The sequence below is a fragment of the Anolis carolinensis genome, chromosome 2 (assembly GCF_035594765.1).
Source record: "Anolis carolinensis isolate JA03-04 chromosome 2, rAnoCar3.1.pri, whole genome shotgun sequence".
Taxonomy (NCBI): domain Eukaryota; kingdom Metazoa; phylum Chordata; class Lepidosauria; order Squamata; family Dactyloidae; genus Anolis; species Anolis carolinensis.
The window spans coordinates 193,215,184-193,230,779 of record NC_085842.1 but is presented as its reverse complement, the minus strand read 5'-3'; the positions used below and the strand labels follow the sequence as shown (position 1 = coordinate 193,230,779).

Sequence of the window (15,596 nt, the reverse complement as noted above, 5' to 3'; positions counted from 1 at the left end):
CCATTGCTGCACCACTCTTAATGTCAATAAATTCTTTCTTATTTTTTATCTTTCTATTTAAACTTTTCTTTTTTGGTTTCTACCTTCTGAGAGCCCTTCCAGACAGGCCCTGTATTACAGGTTTTCTGTTTATCTCAGATTAACTGGCAGCGTGGACTCATATAATGCAGTTTAAAGCAGAAAACCTGAGATTAGGGATGGGAATCACTTGGACCTCTGGCTATCAGCCTTCTAAGCATCTTTAGCCAGCATTGCTAAGACCTGTAGATCAGCAATATCTGGATAGCCACCTGTTTGGGGTGATGAGCTTTGAGCCACATCCTTAATGGATTCAAGAACATGAGCCAAAGGTCACTTACGTGGCAGAAGGCCTGGAGGACTGGATCACATACCTATATCAACAAAGCAGCTGTTCGGATATCCTGAGTCTCTAGTTCTGTAAGGTGAAAATTATAACTCCGCGGTCAATTGCCAAATCATATAAATGGCCAGGAGACACTCTGGTTCCAATCCCATTAAACCCAATAGCAGTCAAGTGTGCCTTCAAACTGTTTGTCAGCTTATGGTGACCCCATGAATTTCATAGGGTATTTTTTCCAGTAAGGAATCCCTAGAGGTTCTTTGCAGGTTCCTGCCTCAGAAATGTAGTCCACTGCACCCGATATTCAATGGCAGTCCCCCATCTAATTACTAACCAGGGCTATTTATTATTTATCAAGTCAGAAGCAAACCAAGGGTACAAGTTGTATTGTATTTAAAAACACATAGATTAAAAAAAACCAACAACTTGGCATTATACTAAATGTCCTTTGACCAGTAGCTGGACACTTGGAGTGCCTCTGATGTTGGTATAAGAAGATCCTCCATTTTGCATGTGGCAGGGCTCAAAGTGCATTGTAATAGGTGGTTTGCTCTTCTCCACACCCGCATGCCGTGGATTCCACTTTGTGGCCCTGTTTCTTAAGGTTGTCTCTGCATCTCATGGTGCCAGAGCGCAGTCTGTTCAGCGCTTTCCAAGTCGCCCAGTCTTCTGTGTGCCCAGGAGGGAGTCTCTCATCCGGCGTCAGCCACTGATTGAGGTTCTGGGTTTTAGCCTGCCACTTTTGGACTCTTGCTTGCTAAGGTATTCCTGTGAGTATCTCAGTATAGCTTAGGAAACTATTTCTTGATTTAAAGTGTTGGTATGCTGGATGATACCCGAACAGGGGTTTTCATTGCTGGCTGCTACTTTCCTCCCCACAGGATCGTGACACATCCGGGCGTCCCCTGGGCAACATCTTTGTAGATGGCTGATTCTCTCACAACCAGAAGTGACTTGCAACATGCAACCAACCAGGGCTGACTCTGCTTAACTTCCAAAATCAGATAGATCTGGTGCTTTTAGAGTCAGAGACTGGTCTTAATTGGAGCTTGGAATTTTTTTTTTTTTTGGAGTATAGTTTGTTGAATCCACAGCCAACATAATCAAAAGTCACTCTGACTGGTGGACTCTGGAAATTGTAGGGTTTGCCCATCAATAGCAAGGGATGGGTTAATAACGGGGAGGAGCAGATAGGAAATGAGATGTTGTATGCCATCATGCAACAGGAACATTTTGATGACAGTTTGCTTCCTTCGTGCAATAAAGGCCCATTGGCTTCTCTTTCATCTGGATTTTTCAGTGTGAACGGTTGACAAAGACTTTTTGACTATACTGCTATATGCACTTTTCTGGGAATTAGTCCCATTGACCTGTAAGAGGCCAGTTGAGACAACAGACAGGGGAGATTTTCAAATATGAAACTAGAGTGAGAAAGAGATTAGACCTCAAAGCTGCATAGTGGTTTGAGTGGCCCATGTTTATGAATAAGTTACTATAGTTCTATTAGACTATGCAAGAAAGTGTATGCATGTTATTGTGTAGTGTTTTCTGCCATGCCTTCAACATTTAAGAAATGAAAACTAGGAAACATTTGGTTGAGCCACATGACAGGGTACTCAGAAGAGTGTGCCCAGGGAACAAGTGGACAAACATGATTAATGTGTGACAACACACAGAACTATTTTAAGTGCAGAAATCCTGGAATATATGTATTGGGTTTAGGAGAGTAAAACATTAAAAAAAAAAAACCTCCTGGGATTTGTAGTTTAGCGAGGCAACAGGCCTCTTTGGCAGAGTAACTGTAGATTTAGTAAAACCACAGCTTTCGTGGTTCCTTAGCATTTAGCCATGGCAGCTCAAGTCGTGTCAAACAGGATTAATTCTACAATGTGAAAACTCATTTGCACTTGGAACTCATTTTGCAGCAATTGAAATTAGCTCAGAATGGAGGAAGCTGAGAAGAGGGAGCAACCAGGATTTTTTTTAAAGCAGCTGAAAAAGTGGGACAGCAAAGGACTATCTGGATCTGTCCTTGCTAAAATGGAGCAGTTGACAGGAAGTATGTTTTACTTGAACACCACCAATCTGTGGTCGCTCTGATGTGTTCTGTGAGAAAAAGGGTAATGTTTTTCAATCTGAGTTCGCATCTGATGGATGTTCTACTATGCTGGTCCTTGGGAGGCATGCTGCCCACATCCCAAATGCCATTCCTTCCTCCTCTTTGCTCCACTTTCTTTTGGCTTGCTTCATTATTTGGTTGATCATAGCTAGATTCGTGTTGGAAATAAGATTTCCAAATCCAAATAAAATAGGTCATGAAGAAGTGCATAAGGTAATCATAGAATCATAGAATAATAGAGTTGAAAGAGACCTGAAAGTCCATCCAGTCCAACCCCATTCTTCTATGCAGGAAAAGCACAATAAAAGCACCCCTGGCAGATGGCCACCCAACATCTGTTTAAAAGCCTCTAAAGAAGGGGCCTCCACCACATTACAAGGCAGAGAGCCTTGAACAGCACTTACCATCAGGAAGTTCTTCCTAATGTTCAGGTGGAATCTCCTTTCCTGTAATTTAAACCCATTGCTATGTATCTTAGTCTCCAGGGCAGCAGAAAACAAGCCTGTTCCCTCTTCCTTATTACATTCTTTCACATATTTATACACGGCTATCATGTCTCCTCTCAATCTTCTCTTCTGCAGGCTAAATATGCCTAGCTCTTTAAGACACTCCTCATAGGGATTCATAGTCTCCAGACCTTTGATCATTTTAGTCACCCTTCTCTAGACACCTTCCAGCTTGTCAATATCCCTCTTGAATTGTGGTGCCCAGAACTGTACACAGTATCCCAAGTGAGGCCTGACCAAATCTGACCTTTTAATGCACAGTATATTTCTTTACATACTGTTGTTGTATGGGCAGGACTTGGTTGGGGAAAATAAGGAAACAAATGGAATTCTACAGCAATGTTGTCATCTATATGACCAAGGGTCTTGCTAGCAGATAAGAGTATTATTGTCTGTTTGTGTATGGGGTCAGTAAGTGAATGGATTTGAGGTGGGAGGGTCTGATAAACAGAGTAACCTCTGAAACATTCTCATAACTGCCATGATTTCAACACATGAAATCTGGGACTTGCAAACATTCAAATTCTTAGAGAGGTCTAGTGCCCCAATAGACAACCAGTCCCAAACGTCCATGGGATGGAACCACGGCATCTTAAAGTGGAATAACACTACGTAATAAAATTTGAAAAATGTTCTGTTCCTGGGTTGAAAGTGCTATTTCCTGTTTAATTGTGTGCTACTTACTTTGAAAGTAGTTGTTATAGTCCAGAAGCTTCATTTTTGTGGCTGCCACAAACAATATTGAATTGGTTGAGACTCGATAAGATATTCATTGAAAAACTATAGCAAAATGTGTGGCAGGATATCCTGCAAAAACAGTTTTTGCAGTTTAATACACTTTCCCCATGTCTTTATGATGGAACCAGTTAGGAAATGACAATTATCACCCAGGAACAAAGATTGTGTTACATAGTGATAGTGATGACTCTGCATTTTATTTGGTTTTAATCTGTTTAATATGTGTTTTAATTGTCGTGTTTAGATTGTTCATATTTTGTTGAGTTGTATTTTTTATGTAAGTAAGCCACCTTGAGTCCCCTCTGGGGTAGAGAAAGGCGGGACAGAAATGAAGTACAGTAGAGTCTCACTTTTCCAAGACTCGCTTATCCAAGGTTCTGGATTATCCAAGGCATTTTTGTACTCAATGTTTTCAATATATCATGATAATTTGGTGTTAAATTCGTAAATACAGTAATTACAACATAACATTACTGCATATTGAACAACTTTTTCTGTCAAATTTGTTGTATAACATGATGTTTTGGTGCTTAATTTGTAAAATCATAACCTAATTTGATGTTTAATAGGCTTTTCCTTAATCCCTCCTTATTATCCAAGATATTTGCTTATCCAAGCTTCTGCCGGCCCGTTTAGCTTGGATAATGAGACTCTAGTGTAAATAAACAAATAAATAAATAATAGTGATAGTGCAGATAGTGCAAATAATAATCCCATAGTGTGGATAGGTCCTTAGAGAATTCTTTCTTGGATGGACTGCTGGAACACATGTAATGTGTTAAGTATGAGCCTAAAATAAGACTTTTGTCAATTTTCTGGTATTCTGGAGACCTCTTCTGTGTGCTGTGTTGCAGAAATTTCACACACTACAGAGAAATGTGATTTAGTGAAAGAGCAGAAGAGGATTCGCTATGAAAAGTAGTAAAATGATATGTGTGTGTGTAATATTTTATCATAAGGGCTGTGTTAATATGTGCCCATGTGCCATTTTTAGCAGTAGCTGTGCATGTTCATGCAGAATCCAACATACACATGTACAAAACATTGCATGCAAGTATATGTATACATATATGTCCCAAAACCCTTTCCCGAGCCTCATTGTGTACATGTCAAACCGTAGTGTCAATTAGTCTTTGAGAATGCATGTTATTTTGTATTATACATTGTACAAATGTCTCATTGCCATAGCAGAATTTAGTCTCCTGGGATGTTTATGATTCCCTCTTGTTTAGATAAGACATTTTTGTAGTCAATGTTTTCAATATATCGTGATATTTTGGTGCTAAATGCATAAATACAGTAATTACAACATAACATTACTGTGTATTGAACAACTTTTTCTGTCAAATTTGTTGTATAACATGATGTTTTGGTGCTTAATTTGTAAAATCATAACTTAATTTGATGTTTAATAGGCTTTTCCTTAATCTCTCCTTATTATCCAAGCTTCTGCCGGCCCATTTAGCTTGGATAAGTGAGACTCTACTGTATGCAAACGTAAGTATACCAAAATCTGAAAAATATAAAAAATTAAACATATTTATGATCCCAAGCATTTTGGATAAGAGATAAAAGGTAAAGGTTTCCCCTTGACATTAAGTCTAGTTGAGTCCAACTCTGGGGGGGGGGGGGCATTGTCCATAGACACCTCCTAGGTCATGTGGCCGGCATGACTGCATGGAGCACCGTTACCTTCCCACCTTGATCTACTCGCAGTTTTCAAACTGCTAGGTTGGCAGAAGCTGGGGTAACAACGGGAACTCACCCTGTCCCGCAGATTCAAACCACCGACCTTCCAGTCAGCAAGTTCTGCAGCTTGGTGGTTAAACCCGTTGCGCCACTGAGGCCCCAAGTTGGATAAGAGATACTCAGCCTGTATATCTATCACTTGAGAACCCCCATGGCAGAAAAGATGTAATATGTTTGTGTTCACTTATTCCTTTTGTCTACTCAATCATTATACTGAATATTTTTTGTGTGTCAGAAGTGAATAAAGAACATACTGCAAGTGCTTCTGGTGTGAGAGAATCGGCCGTCTACAAAGGCGCTGCCCAGGGGATGCCTGGATGTGTTACCATCTTGCTGGGAGGCTTCTCTCACGTCCCCGCATGGGAAGCTAGGACTGACAGACGGGAGCTCACCCTGTCTTGCAGATTTGTTTTTTTTTTAATAGTGATTTTTATTGTAATATATAAGTAATGTATACAGTGAAAGCGAGGAAAACATTGGTGAAAGATTAGAGAGGTTAAAGTACAAGATGAAAACCAAGGATTGAATAAGTAAGAGAGATAGTTCAACAAAATAATAATAATAAAAAAACAGAAAAAAATAAATAAAAATAAGGAAATAAAAAAAAATAAAAAATGACTTCCCATTGTCATCTTGGGATCTACCGTCGTAATTTTCTTTTTCGGTAGTCTTTCCCAGTCTTGCCATCTTAATGTCAAAGGGGTATTTCAAACGTAGGATATGTCTATTATTAATGTGTATCCTTCTTTTCGAATAAAGTCTTCTAGGTGGAAATGCAAAAGAATTAAAAAGTACTAGAACAACATACACAATGCGACACAAAAAATTAGCGGGAAAAATCTCCCCTTACTGCCAGAAACATACCTGCTGGGAATATCTAACACAAAGTTGAACAAAAATCAAGACAAATTACTCTTCTTAATAGGGACTGCAGCAAGACTCGTTCTGGCAAGAGTTTGGAAACAAAAAAATGTTCCCACTATAGAAGATTGGATCTTAAAGCTTTTTGATATAATCCAAATGGACAGCCTAACACAAAAGTTACAAGATAAAAAGGAAACAACAGACTGGTCAGGTTCTGTCTTGCAGATTTGAACCACCAGCCTTCAGCTCAGCAGTTCAGCCAACACAAGAGTTTAACCCATTGCGCCACTGCAGCCCCATACAGTGTAGAATAAATGCTACACAGTGGTTCTCAACCTGAGGTCCTCAGATGTTTTTGGCTTTCAGCTCCCAGAAATCCTAACAGCTGGTAAACTGGCTGGGATTTCTGGGAGTTGTAGGCCAAAAAACCTGGGGACCCACAGGTTGAGAACCACTGCTCTAATTTAACTTGAAAAAACAAACAAACCCTGAATTCTACCATGAGAATCCCTAGTTCAATTACTTAATTGTGTTATACAGGTTAGAGTTAGATAGGAAAAGAGATTCATACAACTTTGTCTAAAAATAAATATTGCAAGTAAAAAAAAAAAGGACTCCTGGACTTTTAATGGTCAGATGGGTTGTCATGCAAGCTTCAGCAACTGAAACACAATCTTTATTACTGCTATTACAAGTATATGAGCTCCGTCTTATTTTAAAGTTGGCAACCCTATTGAAAAAGGAAAGGCAATTGCGTACCAACAGAACATAAGGTAAAAAATTGAAATTCTAGAGAACTACTATCTGTTGTATGGAACCACTGTGGTGCAGTAGGTTAAACAGCTAAGCTGCTGAACTTGCTGACTGAAAGGTCAGCGGTTCGAATCCACGGGACAGGGTGAGCTCCCGTTGTTAGCCCCAGCTTCTGGCAACCTAATAGTTCGAAAGCATGCAAATATGAGTAGATCAATTGGTACCACTTGGTGGGAAGGTAATGGTGCTCCATGTAGTCATGATGGCCACATGACCTTGGAGGTGTCTACAGACAATGCTGGCTCTTCGGCTTAGAAATGGGGTTGAGCACCAACCCCCAGAATCAGACCCGACTAGACTTAATGTCAGGGGAAAACCTTTACCTTTACTATCTGCTAGTGTGAGTAACATTAGATTAGCTTGGCCAGTGACCTGACTTGCTATAATGGCACTTCCTTTGCTGCCAGTCCTTTTCTTGGAAAGAACTCCTCTTGAAGAAACATACATGGGACCACATTCTAGCTCCCCTTTCCTGATAGGGATATAAATCATCGGTCAACTATCCAACTTTCTGTTAGATAAATTTTAAATAACTACTTCTCATTTGGAGTTAATAAGATTGGATCCCTAAGCCATAGGAAGTCATAAATGTCTTTAGCCGCCATCATAATTATTATACTAACTGTATAATTGTAGTAAATGAGTCCCAGATGGCAGCTAGGAAAAGGACAAGGCCATGATTCCTTCATCTCACTGCCCATACTTGAAGAGAGCTACTTACAAATTGAATTATGTGTTGAAATAAACCCACTTCCACTGAAAGAGTAACTCTGCTTCCTTCTCCAAATGATTTCAGAACTTAGCTTCTAGCCAAAAAAAATTTCATATCTCAGAATGGGGGAGCTATTTGTTTTTATGGTTTCAATAAATCTATTGAGAAGGGGTAGTCGCAGCACAATTCATTGAAATGAAAATTCCCTGCAGAGCTTGGAAACATTTTTGAGTGAGTCTACAACTAGCACCTACTACGATACTACCATGACCACATCTAGGTATTTTATCCAATGTAATATATTGAATATATATATATATATATATATATATATATATATATATATATATTAGATTGATAATAACATTATGTGATACAATATAATACTAATAAAGTACAATATAATAATTATATATTACATATTAATGTAATATTACTAATAATATTGCAGTATAGTGGTCTAGTACAATATAGTAATATACAATGCTAATATTGTGCTATGCTAATAATAAAATATACTGTATTCACATATAATATTGATCATAAGATTGTAATACAATACTAATAATAATACAATATAATAATATAATAAATATATATATTATATTACATAAAATATTACTAATAATATTGCAGTATAGTGGTACAGTGTTCCCTCACTTATTGCTGGAGTTAGATTCCAGGACCACCCGCAATAAGTGAAAATCCACAAAGTAGGGACGCTATATTTATTTTAATATTTATACATTATTTTGGTAGTTATACACTATTTTAAGTCTTTATCAACCAATCGTGTTTTGATAAATTGCCTCCTTCTCCTCCTGTTGCCGTTTGGGCTCCTTTTCTCTCCCTTCAGCTTCTCATTCCTTCCTTCCTTAAGCTGTAAATTGTAAATTTTTATGATTTATAATAGTCTTTTAGCGTTTACTAGCTGTGCCCGGCCACGCGTTGCTGTGGCGAAGTATGGTGGTATGGGAAATAAAGTATTGAGAAATTGGTGGTAGTTAAGGTCAAGGGTAAAGGTTTTCCCCAGACATTAAGTCCAGTCGTGTCTTACTCTGGAGGTTGGTGCTCATCTCCATTTCTAAGCCGAAGAGCCGGCGTTGTCCGTAGACTCCTCCAAGGTCATGTGGGATGACTACATGGAGCGGCGTTACCTTCCCGCCGGAACAGTACCTATTGATGCACTCACATTTGCATGTTTTCAAACTTCTGGGTTGGCAGAAGCTGGGGCTAACAGTGGGGGCTCTCTCCGCTCCCCCAATTCAAACCTGTGGCCTTTCGGTCCAGAAGTTCAGCAGCTCAGCGCTTTAACACGCTGCGCCATCAGGGGATATTATTTCCTAAAGGTTATGAATATACAATATTTCTGATTGGGTTTTTTTGTTTGTTGGAGGCAAGTATGAATGCTGCAATTAGGAAAAATGATTAGGATGTAATGGCCTTGCAGCTTTAAAGCCTGGCTGTTTCCTCCCTGAGTGAATTTTTTGTTGGGAGGTGTTAGCTGGCCCTGATTGTTTCCTGTCTGGAATTCCCTTGTTTTCAGAGTGGTGTTGTTTGCGATATTTTATGTGCTTCTTCTGTCTGTGGCCCTGAGAAAACAGAGGATTTTCCAGACTTTGATGATGGGAATACTTTGTTGGGAGGTGTTAGCTGGCCCTGATTGTTTCCTGTCTGGAATTCCCTTGTTTTCAGAGTGGTGTTGTTTGCAATATTTTATGTGCTTCTACTGTCTGTGGCCCTGAGAAAACAGGATTTGCCAGACTTTGATGATGGGAATACTTTGTTGGGAGGTGTTAGCTGGCCCTGATTGTTTCCTGTGTGGAATTCCCCTGTTTATTTACTGTCCTGGTTTTAGAGATTATATTGTTTTGCATTATTCTATCCCAGTAATTATTTCATATTAAAGAAGAATCTCACTTATCCAACATTCGCTTATACAATGTTGTGGATTATCCAACGCAGTCTGCCTTTTCATAATCAATGTTTTTGTAGTCAGTGTTTTAAATTCATTGTGATATTTTAGTGGTAAATTTGTAAATACAGTACAGTAGAGTCTCACTTATCCAACATAAACGGGCCGGCCGAACGTTGGATAAGCAAATATGTTGGATAATAAGGAGGGATTAAGGATAAGCCTATTAAACATCAAATTAAGTTATGATTTTACAAATTAAGCACCAAAACATCATGTTAGACAACAAATTTGGCAGAAAAAGTAGTTCAGTACACAGTAATGCTATATAGTAATTACTGTATTTATGAATTTAGCACCAAAATATCATATATTGAAAGCATTGACTACAAAAATGTGTTGGATAATCCAGAACGTTGGATAAGCGAGTGTTGGATAAGTGAGACTCTACTGTAAATACTACATAGCATTACTGCGCATGGAACTACTTTTTCTGTCAAATTTGTTGTATAATATGATGTTTTGGTGCTTAATTTGTATAACGATTACCTAATTTGATGTTTAATTGGCTTTTCCTGAATCCCTTCTTATTATCCAACATATTCACTTATCCTGCCGGCCTGTTTACGTTGGATAAGTGAGACTCTACTGTATATTTCTAATCTTATATTATCTGCTCAGAACTGGATTATATGAGGCCCCTTCTTCACAGCTGTATAAAATGCACACTGAAGTGGATTATATGGTAGTGCGGAGTCAAGATAATCCAGTGCAAAGCAGATAATATAAGATTATAAATGGGTTATATAGCTGTGTGGAAGGGCCTTGAGTCTACACTGCCATATAATCCAGTGCAAATTAGATAATCTGTGGAAGAAACCTAAGTAAGGCCTATATCTGCCTGTCCCCTAACTGAAACTTGGCTGTCCCTTGGTTGCTAGGCAACCAAGTGGGCAGAGATTAGCCCTCTAAACTGTCAGCAATTGGATAAAAAAAATTATTGCTCTCCCTCTAATTAGGACTTTATTTTTCTTTTCTTTTTGTTGTATCAACCTTGAGGCGTGGATGATGGGTTGTGTTGTCAAATTTTGAGGTTGGGGGGGCCTGTACTTTTGTTGTTTTGTGAATTGCCGTGATGCCATCACTCTTTTATATATATAGATTGAAAAACTGCGAAACAGCGAATCCATGAAAAGTGAACCGCAAAGTAGTGAGGGAACACTGTATAGTACAATATAGTAATATATGATACTAATATCGTGCCCTGCTAATAATATATTGTACATACATATAACTTGTAAGCAACTCTGAGTCCCCTTCTGGGAGAGAAGGATGGGATATAAATGTTGTGAATAATAAATAAGTAAATAAATAAATATTCTCTCTCACAATGTTGCTCCGAGACCTTCTGCTGCCTGGGACAAAGATGGTCCCTCTTTGCATTTCTCATACAAGAGCCAGCTGGAGGGGGCTGCGGTGGTACAATGGGTTAAACCCTTGTGCTGCTGAACTGCTGACCTGAAGGTTGACAGTTTGAATCTGCGGGATGGGGTGAGCTCCCGCTGTTAGCCCTAGCTCCTGCCAACCTAGTAGTTCGAAAACATGCAAATGTGAGTAGATAAATAGGTACTGCTTCAGCAGGAAAGGCATAAGATGCTCTAAGCAGTCATGCCAGTCATACGACCAGGAGGTGACAATGCAGGCCCTTCGGCTTGGAAATGGAGAGGATTACCTCCTCCAGAGCAGAGATGAGCACTGCCTCCAAAGCTAGAAATGAAAGGAGAAGCCTTTGCTTGTGTTTGTGTGTCTCATTGTATTGTAACAAGGCGCTGAACATTTCCTTGTATCAGTTTATACTGTAATCCGCTCTGAGTTCCCAAGGGGAGAAGGGCAGAATATAAATTAATGGTCATTATTATCATTACTGAATCTTATTTCAGCACTGGATGCAGGACAGTGTCCTCTACCACCCCAAAGAGCAGCCAGCTAGTGTAAAGGACAAGGGTGGGTTGTGAGAAACACACCATTCTGCCCTCTAAGTGAAAATAAATAACCAAGGGCTCTGAAAAATGGCTCTAGGGCTGTCACTACTGCCCAGGCATCTGTCACTGTAGCTGGTTGCTGCAGGGCTGGCCATTCCAAAAAGTACAAATGCATCCAGCTCTTGATGGAGATATGAAGATATTGCAGAATCAGTTTCTAGGATGAATTGGAGGCAAAAGTTGTAGGGGAAGGAATTAATTTAGTATGGAGCTCCAACCTGCTGGAGATTGATTTTCCAAACTATATTCATCAATGTGCTTAGTTCCCAGTGCAGGCCTACTCCTTAGAAGGTAAATATTAGGTTGACTTGATTAAAAAGCCTTTCTTCCTTCTTTTTTTCCTTTCTTCACAAGCAATAACAACAATTAAAACAATTTGCATTGCAATTAAAATATCCAGCATTTCAGGGGTTTTCAAACTTTTTCAGCCACAGAGCTCTTTTTGAAGCCAAGTTTATATATTATGTTATATAGTAAAGGTAAAGGTTTTCCCCTGACATTAAGTCTAGTCGTGTCCAACTTTGGGGGTTGGTGCTCATCTCCATTTCTATGCCGAAGAGCTGGCGTTGTCCATAGACACCTCCAAGGTCATGTGGCCAGCATGACTGGATGGAGTGCCATTACCTTCCCACCAGAGTGGTACCTATTGCTTATCCACTATTGCAACCTCATTGTTTTTAATTTGATGTTTTAATTCCGTGTTGTGTTTTTTCGCTTATTGTGTATATTTATTATTGGTTTCTGTTGTTGTCCTTTGATGTGTCATATTTTATCATTGTTTGTTTGTATTTTGATTTTTCTGTAAGCCGCCCCGAGTCCCCTTCGGGGGAGATGGAGGCAGGATATAAATAAATATTATTATTATTATTATTATTATTATTATTATTATTATTATTATTGATCTAATCACAATTGCATGTTTTTGAACTGCTAGTTTGGCAGAAGCTGGGGCTAACAACGGGAACTCACCCTGCTCCCCGGATTCAAACTAGCAACCTATTTGAAAATTGACAGACAGGACGGGCCAGTGGCAGATGGATGGAGAGTGTTTATGTGAACTAACTGAAAAAAAATGAACAAATTTCTATGCACACTACTGGTTTGTAGTTTGGGGGGGGGGGGAGAAGAAAAAAAGAATAGTACAATATTTAAAATGAAAAACAATTTTAGCCAACCTAAACTTAACAGTATTTCAGTGGAAGACCTCAGTAGCCAACCAGTCCAATCCCCTTCTGACATGCTGGAAAAGAACAATCAAAGCATCCCCAACAGATGGCCACCCAGCCATAATAATAATAATAATAATAATAATAATAATAATAATAATAATAATAATAATAATAGAAACCCAAGAGGCCATCCAGTTCATCTCACTTCTGCCATGTAAGAATCTACTTTATACTGAATCAGACTCTGATTCCATCTAGGATAATATTGTCAATGCTGACTGTCTGGAAAAGTCTCTCTGTGAGTTTTCAACTCCCTGCTGGTTATCTATCCAAGTACAAACTGGGCCTGGCTATTTTACATCTGACACCAGATAAAAGTGAATATGCTCCTGACTTATCCAAACCTCAGGGTTTCAACGGTGGTGTTTAATCTTGCAGAAATTGTGTCCTTTTTCGTTACATTCATTTCCTTCAGACCCAGCACGACACCTACAAATCATTGATAGGGAGAGATGCCAGCAATAAATGAACCCACATGCACAATTATGTAAATATCAATAAATACAAACATTAACATTCAATAAATGGAGCCACATGCATGACGTAAATATCAGTAAATCCAAATATTAAAATTCAAAATATCATCCTTGTTTACAGAGGCCCTGTCACTATTTTTGCTTTTTAAAAAAATACTGTACACTTGATTACTAGTTTTTCCACCCAACATTTTAGCCTTTTTTTCTCCTCCTTTCCTAATCATGCGTCTTTCCAAGAGGCTAAAGTGCAGCTCCTGGGTAAATGGCTTGCAAGCCTCCCTTTTATAGTTCTCCTTGAAAATTTCCTCTTCCAGGGAGCAAGGAGAGTATAAGTTCAATACTGGGAAGCAATCACTTTCTTTCTCTTCACAAGCAGCATCAAGAATCAGTGAAGAGACCCTGCCACTATATCCATTCGCCAAGATCTACCTGATGAATCCTGGAGAAAAACAATGTTACCAAAGAGTTTATTTGCTCAAGTTTGCCTAAAGTTCTTTGCTGTCCCCAAGAATGGGTGGGACCAGAGTACAGCTTCTTAGTTGGTAAAAGGTCCTAATCTTCAAGATGTATGAGAGGAATCTCTGGATGACCAAATTGATTAGCTCTTTCAGAGAAAGATTGATATCTACCCTTTAGGATGGCAGGATGAACAAGTGCTGTTTCTCTCCCATCAGACTAATGTGCAACTTACTGTCCTCCAAGATAATAAGTGGCGCAGATGGTTAGTAGCCAGCAGCAATTAATCACCATTGACCGAGCGGTTGTTAGTTCGAAGCTCGGGTCGGAGTTAAGCTCCCAACTTTTAATAGCCTAGCTTGCTGCCCACCTAAGCAGCTCGAAAACAGCTGTGTCTGTAAGTAGAGAAATCTAGGTACCACTTAATATGGGGAGGCTAATTTAACTGAATTTATGACACCATAAAACTGCCGGCGGTGTGTGAAGAACATGAGGAAGTACTACTATCAAAAAGGACTCGGTGTCACAGTGGATGATGAAACGGCAGCTCCCCCTGTGGCCAGAATCGAGCATACCCTCATGAAGCTGGAAGCTGGAGAATGTTAAATAGCCTCTACTGTCTGTCTGTATATGTGGTATGTCTGATAATGGCATTGAATCCTGCTTTGTTCTGTCCCGTCTGTCCAAACGGCATTGAATATTGGCCGTATATGTGTACTGTGATCCACCCTGAGTCTTGTTGTTGTTGTTGTTATTTTATTGTATGACACAGCAAACAAGATAGATATGCTGGATTTTGTATCACAAAATCACAAGTCGAACACTTCCCAAGTGTCTAGGACTGGATGTATTTTCGGATGATGCGTGCAGATCCCAGTAGGGTGGCCTTTTGCAGTTGGCAGATTGTAATTTTGTCAATGTCTATTGTTTCCAAATGCCGGCTGAGATCTTTTGGCACGGCATCCAATGTGCCGATCACCACCGGGACCACCTGTACTGGTTTCTGACAGAGTCTTTGGAGTTCAATCTTGAGGTCCTGATAGCAGCTGAGTTTTTCCTGTTGTTTTTCGTCAATGCGACTGTCACCTGGGATGGCAACATAAATGATCCAAACCTTTTTTCTTTTCCACAACTGTGATGTCTGGTGTGTTGTGTTCCAGAACTTTGTCAGTCTGGATTCGGAAGTCCCAAAGTATCTTTGCATGCTCATTTTCCAATAGTTTTGCAGGTTTGTGATCCCACCAGTTCTTTACTGCTGGGAGGTGGTACTTGAGGCATAAGTTCCAATGAATCATTTGGGCCACATAGTTGTGCCTCTGTTTGTACTCTGTCTGTGCGATTTTCTTACAGCAGCTGAGGATATGATCAATGGTTTTGTCGGTTTCCTTGCACAGTCTGCATTTTGGGTCTTCAGCTGATTTTTCGATCTTGGCCTTAATTGCATTTGTCCTGATGGCTTGCTCCTGGGCTGCAAGGATCAGGCCTTCTGTCTCCTTCTTCAGGGTCCCATTCGTGAGCCAGAGCCAGGTCTTCTCCTTATCAGCTTTTCCTTCAATTTTGTCAAGGAACTTTCCATGCAATGTTTTGTTGTGCCAGCTGTCAGCTCTATTTGGAGT

The 15,596-nt window shown here is 39.5% G+C and overlaps 1 protein-coding gene across 1 annotated transcript in view; it reads right to left on the bottom strand.

Moving 5' to 3' along the window:
• The window catches only part of swsap1 (SWIM-type zinc finger 7 associated protein 1), a 45,459-nt gene that overhangs the window by 19,010 nt on the left and 10,853 nt on the right, over window positions 1–15,596 (bottom strand). The gene's annotated exons all lie outside the window — the stretch shown is intronic.